Here is an 18,686-nt window from a genome sequence, read left to right as displayed (position 1 = left end):
TAGACCAAGATCTTAGTGAATTTCTATTAATAGAATATCCGGTAACACCTATTTTCAAAGCACTACCCAAGTTACATAAAAATTATAAAGATCCCCCACTGAGACCGATAGTCTCAGGTAGAAAATGGGTAACTGAAAATGTATCTATTTGGTTAGAATATACTTTAAAACCATATACAACAAGAATAATAGAAATTTTGAAAGATACACAACAATTTTGGAAGCCATAAAAACTGTTGATATATGTGGAAAAGAAGTATTAATGGTCACCTTAGACGTTGTAAATTTGTTTACAGTGATAGAAAATGAATATGGCATGAATGCTGTTTGTGAACTATGCAAAGAAATGGGTGAATCAGATGATAGGAAATTATTTACAATAAGAAAATGCTTGAATTTGGTTTTATCTAACAATGTATTTATATGCAATGACAATGTATATAGACAAACACAGGTAGCCATGGGCACCCCTGTGCTAATACATATGCAAATTTGGTTTTGTCATTTTGGGAGAGATGTTTTGTGCTAGGGGGCCAAAACAGATGGAAAAAGCATCTATTTCTTTATAGACGTTTTGTGGACGATGTTTTTATTTTATGGGAAGGGGAAAAGAGAGAACTAGTACTTTTCATAGAATATTTGGAACATACCACAACTTTTTTCAAATTTTCTCTCACATGCTCAGATGAAGCTATAGATTTTCTGGATGTCAGAATTGAGAAAGAAAGATCTGGCTTTGTTACTTCCTTGTTTCGAAAAGAATGCTGGAAAAATAATTTACTTACTTTTGATAGTATGCACCCCAGACATACATATAAGAATATAATAACGGGTCAGGTAAGTAGAGCTTCAAGGCTTTGTACTAATGATAGTGATTTTGAGGAAGAATTGATGAATATGGAACATATTTTTAAAAATAGAGGTTATAATGAGAGGTTGATAGTAAGTGAATTAAGTCAGGGTAATATACATAGAAAATCTGTATCTTCATTAAAGACAATTTCATCAGAAGAGCAACATGGCCATAAATTTGCATTTAATAGAATGACATTCACGTATAGTAGTAATATACATGGTGTATGTGACATTATTAAGAAAAATTGGCATATACTTTTATCTGATGATTAAATAAAAGAAATAGTAGGGATAGAACCCAAATTTGGATTTAGAAGAAATAAAAATCTGAAAGACATTTTAACACAAGAAAAGAGTAACCACAGGAAAAGTTCCATTTGTCAAGTAGGTACAAAACCATGTGGGCTATGCAAAGCATGTCACTGTATTAATAAAGAGATTGTTTTTAAGCATCCAGTAACAGGGAAATTATTTCATTTTAAAGCAAAAGCCAATTGTAGAACAAAGAATATAATTTATTTAGCTGAGTGTCAGCAATGCAAAGCATTTTATGTGGGAAAAACAAATAATATGTTTAAAGTTAGAATTCTGCAACATCTTTCATGCATAAGAACTAGAAGTATGCACAATGCACTTTATAAACATATAGAAGTAAATAATGACCATCAGTTTAGATTTAGAGCTATTGCAAATGTATTTCCTAGTATAAGAAAGGGTAGCCTAGTAGATGCCACTGAGAGAGAAGAAGCAAAGTGAATAATTGAGCTGTTAGCTCATAGGACACCAGGACTAAATGAATTTGTTCCTATGAAACCCGCCCTCAAAGATAGGAGGGTGCAGTATAAATTTTGATTGGTTGGAAACTGTTTTGAATTAGGTATTTAAATGTGACTAAGATTGTTTTTATTTCATCTGAAGAAGGGCAGAGCCCGAAAGCGCTTATCTGTGTTAAAAACTGCTTGTTGAATTTTGCCTTGTCATATTAAATTAGTGTTTTATCGAAGGATTGTGGTGGTCTACATTGGTTTGTTTGCTAAAGATTTTTTCGTACTCTGTGGACCTTCAGTCAGTTTTCTCAATTTGTTTTCTTTGCTAAGCATAAATAAAATGAGATGACTGCATGTTTTTTGGCATAACTACTACTCTGTGTTGTATTCAGGGCATAACTAGAGGGGTCTATATCACCATTTCAAATGCTAAAAACTCTGAACGCTGTTTAATCAAACTCAACAGTTTGAAGTCTGTAAACAGCGAACTCACGGAACACTGATTTTTTTCCCAGGGAAAAAAATCGCTGCTCCATGAAAAAAAAAAAAAATTAGCAACTTCAAACACAAACAAAAGTGGGGGGCTTCACTCCCCACACCACCCAACATGGGGGGCTGTGACCCCCACACCCCCTATTTAAATATAACAACTCCGAGATCTCACCACAGTGGAGGAAGTAGCAAAGCTCTGAAGACGGCCCACCAATTTTTTTCCCTGGGAAAAAAAATTGGTGTTCCGTGAGTTCACTGTTTATGGATTTTGAACTGTTGAGTTCGATTAAACAGCGTTCGGAGTTTTCACCATTCGAAATGGTGATATAGACCCTAACTAGAGTTATTTGAAGTATCTCAAAGTATGTAAAAGTGCTTATAGTGTGTGCTTATTACTGTGCATGTATTTCAAAGAGTTTATTTGTGTGCAAAGTGCAACTACTTCATGAAGTACAGTCAATGTACAGCCATTTTGAAAAGTTTCTTTTGCTGGGTATGTCTATTCACAAAGTGTGACCATTACAGAGTGTTTTGTGTACTGTAAAGAATTATCTCCATTTTGGGGAAGTTTCAGTGTGCCGTGTACTGTTTATTTGCAAAGTGCAGTTACTTCAAAATCTTTCTTACTTTAAGCTTCTTCTGCCCAGGTCATTTGTACAGTGCAGTTATTTTAAAATGTTTCTTACACCAATAAGGGGTGATTTCTTGCAGTACAGTGATTTCAAGAGTATTGCAGTGCCCGAGAAACTTATTTCACAAAGTTCAGCTATTCAGAAGCTTGTTGTGCTATTGGGCAAAGTTACAAATACTGGCATACATTTCTGGCATATGTATATATGTGTGTGTGTGTGTGTGTGTGTGTGTGTGTGTGTGTGTGTGTGTGTGTGTGTGTGCATGCATATTTGCAAAACCCTTCACTGATGTTTGTTTGTTTTTCGACTTTTCCCGGTTAGGGGTCACCACAGCGGAACTCTGGTCCACTAATGATTGGCAGTTGGTTTTTATGGTGTCGGGTTGCCAGCCCGATGCCCAACCTTCAATGAAGGCACGCCCATTCAACGCATGTCTTTCAAATGCCCAATCGACCACGGGGAGGACATGCAGACTCTGGACAGAAAGCACTCCCAACCCAAGCCGAGAATCGAACAGGAGAACCTCTTGCTGTGAGACAACAATGCTACCGCTGCACCACCATGTTAATAATGGCAGATGGATTTCGAAAGCCCTTACCACTTGTATTTGATTAGAATATTGCATAAAATTGGAGAATATTTGAGCAAAAGTACAATATTTTTATACAAGCAGCTTAATCTGACAAAGATGCATGCACCAGGGTATTCATTTTGCTAAACCTAGATGGGTCAGAGGCCATTGAAAGAGAGCATTCATTTGTGTATGTACCAGCAGTATATGAGGGAGAAGGTGAAAATCACCATATTGTTGTACAGGCAGAATCAAGGGAAGACCTCCAGTGTTTGAAGCACAAATTCAGAGAAATATGTAACCTGCAGACAAATATTACATTAGAGAGGCATTTGTTTTACACAAGAGATCAGAAACCAGGGCAAACTTTTGTAGATTATATTATTGACCTGAGGAACAAAGCTAAAATGTGTTGGTTTGGTGACATAAAGTCGCGTTAATAAAGGACAGGCTTGTGTGTGGTATTAATAGCGCTGCTGTGAGATACATTTTGCTTTGTGACAGTGATTTAAAGTTCAGTAAAGCTATTGAGGATTGTCAAATCCATGAAGTTATGAAAAGGCACACAAGTATACTTGCAAGTGATAACAGCATGGTTTCAGCAGGTTCTAGAGCAAATGCAGACAGCATGCAACACATGGCAAGCAAAAACAGGTCTAAGCACATGACAGCTACAGCCCCTGTGGGTTCTCCTGGGAAACCACATAGTTATCCAGCAAGTTCTAAGAAAGGAGCATTCTCAATGCATCACAAGTGTGAATTAGCAAAACCCAAATCCAGCTTTATTGTTAACTGTCCCAATTGTGGTGCCAATCATGAGTCTAATACAGAGAAATTCTTAGCATTTGGTCAACAATGCCACAAGTATAAAAAATAAGTTTTGCAAGCCAAGTAACCCTCACATAGTTATAAAGAAGGGTCACTCAAAAAAGCAAGTTGGTCATATAGAAAGCTGAGATTCTACTTTCTATATAGATGGTATCAGTAATTGGTGAAAATGTTGATGCAGTGATTCTTTTTGGCAAAGAATTAAGTATTTTGTACTGTCCAGATCAATGGTAAATCCACCAAACTCAAAGTAGACACTGGTTCAAAGTGTAATGTTATGTCAGCAGATACATTTGCTAAGGCGAGAATTAATGAACAACTCAGTGTGGCTAGTAGTGCAAAACTTGCTGCTTATGAAGGTGAAAAAATTCAAACTAAAGGCTCAGTAGTGCTTTCATGTTATGTGGCTAGGAACTTTTACAGCTTGTTATTCCATATAGTTCAAAGACCTGTGCATTTATTATTGGGTCTCAAGAAACAATTTGAGAATGAATCTGCTTTCTTTTATCAAAGATGTTCATCATATAAGCACATATCCTAGTTCCAATTTTTTCTGAAGGCATTTCCTCAGTGTATGCTGATGTTTTCATTGACAAGTTGGGCAAACTTCCAGTTGTGTATTCTATGAAGTTAGGCCCAGAGGTCAGTCCAGAAGTCAGACCAGCAAGAAAAGTTCTGATAGCTATGCAGGATAAAGTCAAAACTCAGCTGGATAAAATGGTGCACCAAGGTGTAATTTGTCCAGTTACAGAACCAACTGAATAGGTGTCAACTATGGTAGCAGCCCACAAGAAATGCTCAGACAAAAATCAGAATATGTATTGACCCAAGAGATTTAAACACAGCATTAAAGAGACCACATCATCCAATATGCACAGTTGAGGAAGTTGCAGCCCTAATACCGAATGCCACTGTTTTTTTCTGTTTTGGATGCAAAACGTTCATTTTGGCAAATGATGCTTGATCGTGAATCCTCATTACTGACTACTTTCAGTGCCCAGTTTGGCAGATATAGATTCCTAAGGATGCCATTTAAAATAAATTCTGCAAGTGAGGTCTTCCAGTGTGCAATGGAGCACATTTTTTCAGGTTATCCTTGTGCCATAATAGTAGATGATTTTATGGTTGGAGACAAAGTACAGCATGACAGAAACCTTAAGAGAGTTCTAGACAGAGCACATGAAGTGAACTTAAAGCTCAATCCTCTAAAGTGCAAATTCAGACTACCAGAAGTTACATATCTAGGTCATTTATTTACCAACACTGGGCTGTGACCAGACCCATCCAAGCAAGCAGCTATTCTTCAGATGTCAGCACCAGATAATGTTCAAGCTCTACAATGTTTTCTTGGCATGGTCAACTATTTAGGCAAGTTTATACCAGACTTCAGTAAGTTGACAACACCTTTAAAAGAGCTGATGTGCAAAAATGTCACATGGTCTTGGTTAGAACAGCATCAGAAAGCATTTGAAGACCTTAAGCAGAAAATTGCCACCCCACCTACATTAAGATACTATGATGTCAATAAACCAGTCACTCTTTCCTGTGATGCTTCAAAATTTGGTCTTGGCACAGTTACTCTTCAAGAAGGCAGACCAGTAGCCTATGCATCTAGAATCCTTACCCAAACTGAAATGCAATATGCTCAGATTTTGAGAGAACTTTTGGCAATAGTATTTGCATGTTCAAAGTTTCATGATTATATCTATGGTTGAGCAATTCAGATTGAAAATGATCACCAACCTCTAGTTACTATTCTAAAGAAGCCTATGCATTCAGCTCCAGTGAGATTACAAAGAATGATGCTCAAATTGCAAATGTACCACTTCAAAATGGTCTATACAAAAGCAAACTTCTTTATCTGGGTGATACTTTATCCAGATCGCCCAAGAAATACAAAGGAACAGCTTGACACAGAGAATTTTGACTTTGACGTAATGGAAGTGCATAATGTTTCTACCACAAGACTTGATGAGCTGAAATATCATACAAAGACTGATCCAATTTTGCAAAACCTCAACCACTACATTTATGTTGGATGGCCATCAAAGTAATCTAGTATACCATTTGAAGTGCAAACTTATTTTCTTTACAGAGATGAGATGTTGATGGAGGATGGCATTATTTTCAAAGGTCCTAAAATGGTTGTTACTGCTTACAACATGAATATATCCAGATTTTGCATCGTGGTCACCCAGGTTCCTAATCTACCAAAAGAAGGGCAAAAGAACTAGTATTTTGGCCTTCTCTAGTAAAAGACATTGATAAAGTGCTTTCGTCTTGTTCATTATGCAATAGTACTAAACCGCATTTGCAAAGAGAACAACGTCAGCTAAGTCAAGTTCCCGAACTACCTTGGTCAACGGTAGCCAATGATATATTCGAGTGGAACAATCATCATTACTTAGTATTGGTAGACTCTTATTCGAATTGGTTTCAGATTGATTTACTACCTAATCTAATGTCCACTGCTGTTATCACTAAGATGAAATGTCATTTCTCATTTTACTAGTCAGTTATTTCAGAAATTTGCAAGAGAATGGGACTTTGTACATGTTACTAGTAGTCCAGAATATCCACAGTCAAACGGACTAACTAAACGTGCAGTGCAGAGTGCAAAGCAATTACTTGAAAGGTCAAAACATGATAATACTGATGTCTTTTTGAATTAACTTAATCTCAGAAACATACCCTATGACTATATACTTGGCTTGCCTGCTCAGAGACATTTATCCAGGCAAACCAGAACAGCACTGCCTATTAGTTCCAGTTTGTTAAGGCCTAAAGCTAAGAACAACAGAGCCATTAGAGACCAATTATTCAAGAAGCTTCTTTCTAGAAGTCCAGTTATGATAAATCGAGCAGATTTCTTTGTCCATTGAAAGAAGGAGAGACAGTGAGGATACAAATGGCGAAAGGTTTCAATTGGATTGGTCAAGTAACAGATATATGTACCGAGCCAAGAGCCTACTTTGTAGAATATGAGGATGTGGAGTAAAGGAGAAATCACAGACATCCTCTTCCTGTACCAGATTCAATGTCACAGCATTGTTCCTGTGATACAGACTCTTGATCTCAGAGCAATCCAGACAATGTTCCTGTTGTAGGATGTGTCTTAACTTCTACTTCCATTCCCGATGATGTTCCTGATGTCCCTAAGTTTGAACATTCAGTAGAGACAGTCCCAGTTGCTAAATCTAATTCTAAATTTTATGTCACATGATTTGGTCATATTTCCAGACCTAGTGTGAAATACACAGTGGAGATAATTGTATATGTGTATCTAGTTCTGTATAACTGCATGACAGATAATTATTTGTACTGATTGCATGTCAACTGATGTTGCCAATATTGCATGACCTATTTCTCAAACAAGGAGGATGTAGAACAGAGTGCGCGTGCTGTATCTTTAAGAAGTGTTTCAAAGACTGAACGTGCATATAAATAGCAAGCATGTGCTAGCTTCAGAAACATTTTGAGAGTGCAGCCAGAGGGTGAGCATGTATGAATGTAATAGCTAGTTTGTATATAAGTTTATCTAAGTTAAAGTCATTAAACCTCAGTTCTGATGTGTTTGTACATAACAAAGCTGCTTGACCAGAACCCACAAAGACTCGTCTATTAAATCCTGACTAGACGAGTGACAGCCTTATTCAGTAACTTCAGGAAATCCTTGGTGTTCCTTTGGGCCAGCATATTCTACTGTTACCTGTGTCACCATTGCTTTACTTTGTTGATAGCCTTATTCAGTAACTTCAGGAGCCCTTGGCATTCCTTTGGTTCCTTTGCTGCTCTTGACATATTGTTTAACAAGAGGCTTCTCAACTCACAGCTAGTAATGAAGATAAGATTAGATGGTGTGAAGAGCAGGTCCTTCACATATGCCAAGACATGTGACAACTATTGTAACAAAAGATCTCTGTCACCTATTACAACGTTTGATTAATACAGCAAGGGCTGATGGCATCCATCCAATGATTTTGAAGAAAATACCTGCCACTATATACATTTGTCAGGTTTATTTACTCCATACTAATTAGACACTGGATACTGTTTGCTGAACAGCAAACTGACTTGGCTGATAAAATCTACAAAACTGGCAAACATCACCTTGGATAGCATGGAATGATCAGCCCAAAATGGTTGGTAGGTCCCATGAATTGCAGTCTGTAATGTTGAGTGATGGTAGTCCTTGGGAATAAGCAATTCTCACTGGCATGAAACCAAACAATTTAAACTGTAACAAGGGATGCTAAGCTAACTTTTTGCTGGCTATGTATTGTATACGACAAACACACCACTCTAATGCAAAATTCCAAAAAACAAATAGTCACAAAGACCAGCAGTTCAAAAGACCTTTACATATACAATCAATGCATCCAGTACCTCGGCCTTTCACCTTCAAAGGATACAAAAATATTCATAAGCTCACAATTTATAACAGGTGAACCCCCTTCATAGTTACAACTCAGATGACCATCTTAAAGTGCCCCATGCAAAATGCAATAAATATTTGACATCCAAATTTTCATTTATCAAAATACAAAATATTCTGAAAAAAACACTTAATAATTATCTATCATCTTCTTAATTTAATTTAAGTTGACCTCAAGATTAAAACCCTTTGGATGAAGTGTTCTAAAATTCAAAATCAATTTACTCTCTAGTTCATCCAACTTTTTATTAATATCCCTGCCCTCTGTATACAACAGGTTGTGCAAATTCACTATATAAAAATCCATCATTCCTACCATGTGTGAGATTAAAATGCTCACCCACAGGACTCCTCATGTTTTTATTATGGCTGTCCACAAATGTTCTATTATTCTAACCTTCACAGCTGTCCTTGTTTGCCCTATATACCATTTAATATGCTTGCATCCACATCCCACAATATAAATCACCCCCACGAGTTGCAATTGAATCTTCTCTTAAAAGTGAATTTCTGCCCATTAAAACTGGGTTTGTATTTTGATAAATGAAAATTTGTATGTCAAATATTTATTGCATTTTGCATAGGGCACTTTAAGAATGTTAATTGAGTTATAATTATGGAGGGGGTTCACCTGTTAGAAATTGTGAGCTTGTGAATATTTTTGTATCCTTTGAAGGCGAAAGGCTGAGGTACCAGATACATTTGTATAAGTAAAGCTCTTTTGAACCGCTGGTCTTTGTGACTATTTGTTTTTTGAAATTATGTATTGCATATCTCAGATTGTATAAAACAGACTATATAAAATCTCCAGCTCATAGGCTTATAGGTTCATAGGTGTGTACTAGGCTAATTGCCCTGGAGCCTTTACAAGCCTAGCCCTTAGGACTACCCTGACATCATGCCACCCAACCTTTGTTCCCATTGCCTCTGTCGAGTAAAGCAACTGGAGTGATCCCTGGGGTGAATTTTCTATTTCCCATCCACTCATCAAGATTTCTCTTGAAGAGGGCCAGTGAGGTGCTCTGCTTGACATGTATGGGAAGTCTATTCCATAGCATAATCAGTCTCTGTGTTATGAACCTGTACCTCCAGCACATTCTGTTGATTGTGGTAATGAGGTTGAGGTCTCTGGAGCATGTGGTGCGGAGGGATTGGGATTTCTTTAGCTGAAGCATTTCTAACAGAGCTGGGTCAGACATGACTTTGTAAGTCAAGCAGACATCACCTCTAAGTAGGCGATATGAGATAGAGAACAGTTGGAGTTTTTTGAGTCTGTCCATATAGGACAAGTGTTTAAGGCCTAGGATCCTCTTTGTGAGGTACATTTGTGGCCTCTCCAGTTGTTGCAGGTGTTTAGTGAGGTACATGCCAAATGGGGAATTGTACTCAATGATTGGCCTAATGAGTGAAGAGTAGAGGGAGATAATGACCTCTTTCTTCCTGGATGCAAAACCCTTAGTAATGAGATGTGCCACATAGAAGGACGTTCTGACCACAGTGGCAATGTGGTGGTCAAAAGAGAGGTTGCAGTCAACCTGTGTTCCCAGATCTCTTAAAGCACCTTCTGTGTTCAGCAGACTACCATCGATGTGGTAATTCATGGGAACTGGGTTTTTACCACAGCGGATGACGACACATTTTTTGGCATTGAGCTTAAGGCTATGGTTCTGACACCAGTCGTTGGTCTCAGTGAGGCCTTTCTGTAGGATGTCAGCATCCCTTGGGGAGTTAATAATAGCTCCCAACTTGCAGATGTCTGCAAACTTTGTCAGCCAGAGTCCCTTTGTGTTGGCCTGGACTTCAGAGAAGTAGATACCAAACAAGAGAGGATCCAGGACCAAACCCTGTGGGACTTCATTCATGACTGGTCGGCAGTCTGACTTGGAGTCAGCTACTTTTACACTGTGAGTTCTACCTGTGAGCCGGTTTGCAGCCCACCTAGTGATATAGGGGTTGATGCCTAGCTTAATGCATTTTTTTATGATTCCTGAGTAGGGAATAGTATCAAAGACCTTGGCCAGATCAAGGTAGGCTGTATGAACCACCTTGCCTTCATCCATAGCTCTGGTGACTGACTCAAAGAAGTTGACCAATTTGAGCAGGCATGATCTACCCTTCACAAAACCAAACTGTGTGGGATCCAGAGTTTGGAGATTCCCTGTATCCTTGTTTATTAGGTCCATGATGATGAGTTCCATAGCTTTGCATATCAGACTCATCAGGCTAATGGGTCGATAGTTCCCAGGGTCTGTAGTCGCTCCTCCTTTGTGGAGAGGGATGACTGTAGCAGTGCACCATTCGGTAGGGAGAAAGCCTGAGGTGTACAGTAAAACAGTATACTTTGGGAAGCCATAACAAGTTTATTTTTATTTATCAGGGGACAAATTTACATGACTAATGAACTAAGAAACTCTAAGAAACATACTTTAAAATGCACTTGAAGCTTTATCCCAAACCCCAGAAGTTCAGTGTGAAACTTCTGGGAATAATGCTGGGATAGCAACTGTAACTAAGGTGTCCCTGAGTAGTGGGGAGGTGGTTTCTAGAGCTGGAGCTATAGTCATTAAATGTTCTCTCCTTATATTCATCCACAACATTGTTATAAATTACTACTGTTCTGTATTTTAATATAAATTCTGTGTAAAGAATTAAACTGAAGAAGTCTGCAGGAACAATACTGCTACTACTGTTGTTTATGGGCTCCTTGTGTATATAAGGACACAAACTTGTGTAAAAGTAATGTAATAACTTGTGAACTGCATTACAAATAGCCTTTTAACCTAAATGTTTTTGATCATATTGGTTCTAGCTCTTCATTTCCCCAGGCTGTATAATGGAATCAACACAAATAATGTTCACGCTACTTAGTAAAGCAAATAAATTAATAACAGTTACTTACTACTGTAGATATATTGCTTAAAAAGGTGAAAAATATTCAGAATAAGTGAGGTGTCAGCATTCTCAGGTGTGACTGTAGATTGCAGAAGTTAGCATTTTTTGTTTTATTCCAAAACTTCAGTGTGTTGACAGAAAGGTTCAATATGAACTTAATAGTCAGGCTTACACAAGCAAGTTAACAGATGTCTTTGAGTCTCTTACTGAAAGAATTTCAAATAATATTTACACTAGAATATGTTTGAGGTGAACTTGCTTTCACCTGGGTGGATACCCAGTTGACTTTAAGATCAAACAAATAAGTGCAGCAGTTTGAAATATTTTAATAGTTTCTTTTCAAGTATAAAAATAGATGCTTTAATGTTAAATACCATCGACTGTGATCACATATAACAGAGCTGTCTGTTACTTTTTTGTACATGAGAAAAAGGGTATCTTTGTGCGTGGGCTTGTAATTTATATATTGAATGTGAGGAAATATGATTTAACTTTGCAAAGCTCTGGTCACTGTGCAGTATATGGTCTTTGAGGACTAATGCCCAGTTTAGCCATATACTCCTCCTTAAATAAACATCAATCACATCATACTGAACTTTGAGTGGTTTGAATTTAGCAACGGTTTCTGAGCCTAAAGCAAGACCTGACAAATGTTTCTGTTTTTCTCTTCTTAGTTCATTTTACAGGTGATAGAGGTGTTTTAGGTACTCATGCTTTAGGACAGCCCATAAATTAATAATCCAAGGTATGTATAGTACTGCAGTATGATGATATATGTATATATTACTTTTTGTAGACACCAGGGACTAAACATGATATATGACTTCAGTTCGTGTAAAATTCATGTACTGCAAGTAGCAATATGTTGTCAAAAAAAGGTACAAATTTAATGAAAACTGTGCCAATAACATGCTCCTGTTCCTCCCTAGTACCCTTTACTAAATGTAAAAAAAAAAATAGATATATTTCAAATACTTTTAATTTGCTTATCTGGGATTCAGTTTCAGATTACAAGATACACCCAGTCTTCACATTAACTACTGTATTCCTACTATAGAGGATACTATAATCTTACCAAAGAAAGTACTGTTTCATATCCATGCTTTTTCTATTGATGTAACATTACAACCTATTGGAAGGATTTTTCTAGTTCAGTTTAATGTAAATCCTAAGAAATGTAAATTGTAATATGTTTTCTGCCTGTTATATCTGTAATACTTTCAATTGCATTTTAAACATTGTCATTCTCTGTAATGCTGGTGGAGCTTTTCTCCCCGGGCCTCCACTGAAAATGGGTCTCTGACCCAGTGGACTTTCCCATTCAACAAATGTTAATAAATAAATAATAAAGGTAATACAATACAAAAAAGTTAAATATGAATTAAACATAGAAAGAAAATGTTAATTCATAGCGTACATATGTTATAAGAAAACAGAAATCAACAAGAAGCTGAGGAAATAAAAACGTAAGAAAGAGAATAGTTGTAAAATACTCTAGCTGATCAAGCAACTACAGTTGTTATTTTATATGGGTGAGACAAAATGACGATCATATAGGGAACGGAAGAGGTATTACGAGTGATGGTAGGGGAATGAAATGCAGGAGTGATGACGGTTGACAGCAGTTTAATGAGAACATTTGGAAAGAACTCTGACATGCTAAAAGTAATTTCATATTTTATTTCATGATGCCATTAGGTGATGCATTATTCAGCAAGGTAACCTGTTTATATAAATGTACCCTTGGCAAACACTATCAGACAGAATGCATTACCTGAAATGGTTCATTAAAAAGGAACTTAAGTTTTGGAGTTTGGATGCATGATGTTAAGTAATCACTCTGAAAATTTAGCAAGAATCAGGCTTTCATTTTTTTCACTACTATATGCGGGATTGGGTATTTTAGAAATGCTTTTCAGGTTTGGCAGTTAGCACAGAGGATTAAGGCTATGAACTGTTAATGAGCTGCTTTCTGAGGTACAGGGCTTGATTCTTTTAGCCATTATTTGCCTCTTCTATGAACTTGAGCAAGTCACTAAACCAGACACTGCTTTGGGGGACCTGGGGAATTCGGCTAAGCTTATCTATGGTTTCCTGGACTGCATGCCTAGTAAGTACCTATGAACCTATAAATAGTGCATTATGCTAAAATATTATATTATAAACTCTAGATATGCTTTTAGATTTCTTCCAAATTTCATTTTCCTCTTTATGTACAAATTAGGTATTCTCAAGATGTCTCATTAATAAAAAGAAAATACATATAGTTTCCTTATTTTGTGTGTATTGCTAATTCAATAACTTTGTACAAACCAGACTGTTTGAATGATAAGCAGTGTTAGAGAAAGCTTTACTTTGGCTTGAATTTCTAATGTATGGTTATCTTTAGAAGACTGGTATATTTAGCTTTTATCAGAGTTTACTATATATGTCATATGATTTGGTGTCCTCTAAATCACTGCATAGTCTGAAAGTAAAAGCTGATGATGCCTGCAGCATGTAATTCTGTGACATGTTTCCTTATTATATTTTTTTTTGAATACCAGTTACCAAACATTGCCTGATGTCATTTTCTCTTTTGTTTGAGAAACCTTTCTTTCTAGAGTAATTTATCCAAGTGATGGAAAATGTGAATAAAGAAATGTGATTTATTCCAGAGTGCTAGTTATATTTTCGATGCAAGCTTATTTTGAAAATTTGACTTCATAAGAATGCTTTGATGTGTTAGAACACCTGTTGTGAAGAATACATTGTCAGTTTCATTTATTTCAGTACAATGTAATTTGTATGTCCTTCCTGAAATGATCTCAAAGAAAATGTAAGATAATAATAGTGAAGTTTATTGAAAAAATGTTGGACATTATTCCATATATCTAATATTGAAGAGAAGAATGTAAAGTAGTTGGTCTGCTGTTCTTGTGACTGGCAAGTATTTTTTTCCCTTTATAGTAATTGACAATGATTTTCCTTTCTTAATGTGGGCACCACAAATGTGCGGCTTCAGTTTGCTAGTTTTGCCAGTGTAGTGCAATTACTGGCCAATATATTTGAAAACAGTGATGTTTATACCATGGTAAAAAGGGTTCCTGAACCTATAGCTGTACTGTACTCTGGGCATTAAAACACAGACAATTCCTCTACCAAATATGGTTGACTTCTTTTGTTTTTGCAGGTCTAAACATAGTTTAAAGTAAATGCTTCAAATATATCTATGCCTAGATTTTCCAATCAGTATAGTTTGCTCATCTTCAGTTCTTCAGAATATGGTATATTCCAGTTGTCTATGATTTTGTAATATCTTTCAATAGTAGCACATTTTATGCACTTAATTTTGTTGATGTGATTATGATTTGGAACTCTCATTTTGTGCTTTCAGGTTTTGTTATAGTTTGTGTTTTCTTGTGGTAGTACTTGTTGCAACATTACTAGATCATCTACATATAGAAGTGTGTGAATTGTTTCAGACACAGTAATGTATGGATATTTACTCTGAAATGCATGAGACCATGTATGAAGACTTAAAAGCCACATATGCTAATCTGGTTGTCCTAAATCCATGCTATTCCCCTGCTAGAATAACATATTTATCTAGGTGTTGAAGCATTATTTGTGTTAATATTTTCTCCCTCATTTTTCTAAGATCGATGCTATGGATATTTGTCTGCAGTGCTCAGTTTATTTGAGTCTTTGGTTTTGAGAAGCTGTATTATTACAGCTTCTTTACATGCATCAGAGAATATTTCTCATGTTGGTGAAAAGGCAAAGATACAAGCTATTGAAGTGGATACAAAACTAGTTGCTATTTTGAGGACTTGGGGAGATAAAGCTTCAGATCAGGATTGTGTGCATTCTGGTAGGCCATTCATTAATTTGTGTACTTCTGACAAAGTTATTTTTTGTACAGAAAAGAGGGGTTACATATATCACTTATATTCTTGGCATAAAATGGTTTATTAGTTGGGGTAAAGAAAGTGATGAAGCTGTGATTTGGAATTCTTTGGCTAGAAATGTATCTAATACTTCTGGGTCTGTTAAATGCTAGTGCCAGCATGTATTGTGAGAGATTTGTGAGATGTTTGGTCTTTTTGATCTGCCTAAGAAAGCGTTTATTTGTATTCCGAGTTACCTAGGTCTTCCTAGGTATTTGGTTTGTTAATCATCAAATGTAACCTCTTGCCTTTTTATTGACTTTTTTTTTTACATTTTTTGTGTGTGATTAAACATGTTCCCTACCATCAGTGGAGTTAGGTTGTATCCATTTTGACCATGTTATGTCTTTAAATTTAGTAAGTGTTCAAGCTTCTTTTTATTTTATATTATATTATATTTTCTTTGAGTTTTGAAAGAATTCCAACAAAGTAATGAGAGTTATAGAGAACTACATGGTTGAACCAACTGAACCACATTTAATATCTCGCCTGCTGTTGGATAAAAAACTTTCTATAACTAAGATTAAGGAAATACTATCACTGACATACTGAAAGAATACACTGGCCATAATTTAATGTTTTCACTTTGCTAATCTGATCGTCTTAGTACCAGTGATACAGAATATGAGGTGTGCAAGACTAGAAAGCAAATGATACTAGACATTTTAGTCCTTAAAAAAGACTACCATATATGAATCCAAGAGGAGGTAGCTTGACCATAGCTATGCCTATGTTTTTTATCCAGTCTGGATCTGCTAGAATTCAGTTTGCTCTATAAATAATCTTTTGCAAAATTACCAGATTTCTAAAACTTTTACATTATTTTTTTTGAAACCCACATAGAAATAAAATATGAAATATTTAATGACAAGTTCAAGTCCTTATTCATTTATGAATAATATAGCTTATATAATCATAAATAGATAACCCTACTAGCCTAAGAAAAGTTCCATTGAAGAGAACAAGGCAATATACCCTTTTGTTTTTTAATTCTCTTTTTGATCATAAAATAAACCAAATTATAATAAGAAAGTCCAATATACATCATTATGTTTAAATTTAAACATATAAAAGTATTTTGTAGAAAAAAGAAAACTGATTATCTGTTATTAGAAAAGTTTGAAATGGAACTGGGAAGCCAGGCTAATAAGGAAAAATGTTGCCAAGGAAAAGGAAGTAACAAAATATATTCGTTCTTGTGTTTAATGACTGAATGAAATGAAAATGGCTATCCTCACAACTCCTATATGCCAACCCCTCATTAAAGGTATTATGCAAAATATTATTAAATAAACTATATAGCCTGTGGAAATAATAAACCAAGAATAATAATTTAGCAGTAGTCGAATAAACATGGTAATTTCTGTATTGTGCATATTACATCAAACTTTCTTAGCTGAGGATGTCAGAATATTCCATGGTATCTTAGGGGAACTTCTCCAAACTTATTTTGCACAAATATGCCTTATTTTCTTAAACAAAAGTTAGGGGGAGGAGGAGAAGAACATAACATAGTCTTTATAAAGAAGGTCTATAAAGGAAAATTCTTTAATTTTAGAATGGTTATCATACAACAAATGAAACTTTAAATTCAACCATCTGGGACACATTCCCACCATCTGCTCATATGAATCCCGAGCCTGAAACTAAGATATGTCACAAGTAGAATCTGGCTTGTCAGTTGAGCGAGATTAGTAAGGATCATTAACGCTGATTTGTTTGAATTAATTTTTTTATCCTGAGGTACAGCAAGAAAAAGCTCAGTTTTAATAAAAAGGTAGGTTAAAGAAAAAATTACATCCATTACTATAAGAATGATATCATCAGCATATGCCAAGAATTTAAATTGTTGACCATGAATATCTATATGTTTTAGTTTTATATTAACCTGATTGCTCTTAAAATTAGATTAATTGGTAATAGAAAAAGTACTGGTGACAAAGGATAAACTTGTATTACTACTCTTACATGTTTATAAACTTCAGATTGAATTCATTAATAAAAAGAAAATACATAAGTTTACAAAAAAGATTAAAAAGGGAGCTTAGAAAGTTACATGGTAATATAACAGCTCCTAAACAACTTCTCTGACCATATCAAAAGCTTTCTGTGCAGTAATATTACTGAAAGCCACATCCCTGATGTTAGAGATATTCTTCTTTGTCTTATAGTATGAGAGAATTGTTTGCAGGATATGATTTACTGTGGACATACTTTTACCTGATATAAAGCCATACTGATTGTGGTGAAAAACTCATTTCAATAAAAAAACAAGATATTTATTCAATATTTTTGAGAAAATGTTATAGATAGTAAGCAATTGGCCTATACTTTGATAACTGAGTCTCATTCTTGCTAGGTTTCTTCATGAGGATAATCTTTGTGAAAAATGGGTGTCAGTCTGTAATGGATTATACACTAAAGTTAAACAAAGTAAAAAGATTTGAGAATAATGACTGCAAATTCTTTATATATTCTGAGCAGAACTGTCTCTGGGCCAGGAGCTGTATTACTAGGAAGTAAAGAAATTGTTTCCACTATAGAAAACTATATTTTCATGAGCAAACTTATCAGTTGCTAAATCAGTGATCATCAAACAAATCCCAAATACACCATAAATAATTGAGAAAAGGCATCCAAAATTTGTGAGTTTTCAAAAATAAGTGTTTAAGTTTTTGTGGTTAAGTATGGCTGTTGCCATTCTCTGTATCAATGGATTCTAATGGTGATACAATTTTTTTGTGTTAAAGTTTGCATTATTTTCTTGAAGAGTAAAAGTCTGTTACTTGAGGTCATTGTGTCAATTATATAGGTTACCAGCTGAAATTTGCATGTTCCATTTTGAATGCATATTCACTAAGAATGTGCTTAGTATCTTCTTTAGGTGTGGATTACTATATGACCATTGAAGGGTTACTGGTATCATAGAAGGAGTAGGGGGAGTTGATAAGACTCTGGATTCTGCAAAGTTTGTTGGTGATAACTGAGTCCAGCAGTAAATGTTCTCTAGATCTATAATATAGTCTAGTGGTTTCTATAACTAACTAGATTAGAGCAATACCTTCAATTACTTGTTGTGTCAGAAACCCTGATGTGCCTTACCCTGAGAGCTAAGGGTGATCAGTGTTCATGACATCACTAATGCACAGGCCTCGTCAGGCACAGTTGCATTGAGAGGAGCAAGTAAAATGACATGCTCATTCTGCCATGGAGCCTTTGCAAGCATGGTGGTGAGGGCTTAAGGAGGAAAATGCCTTCAGTACCAGAGTAATGGAAGCCATGAGA

Source organism: Protopterus annectens, chromosome 7.part0, assembly GCF_019279795.1.
Source record: "Protopterus annectens isolate FY-2018-M chromosome 7.part0, PAN1.0, whole genome shotgun sequence".
NCBI classification, from domain to species: domain Eukaryota; kingdom Metazoa; phylum Chordata; order Ceratodontiformes; family Protopteridae; genus Protopterus; species Protopterus annectens.
The sequence above is the reverse complement of the archived record's forward strand: the minus strand, read 5'-3'. Positions refer to the sequence as shown.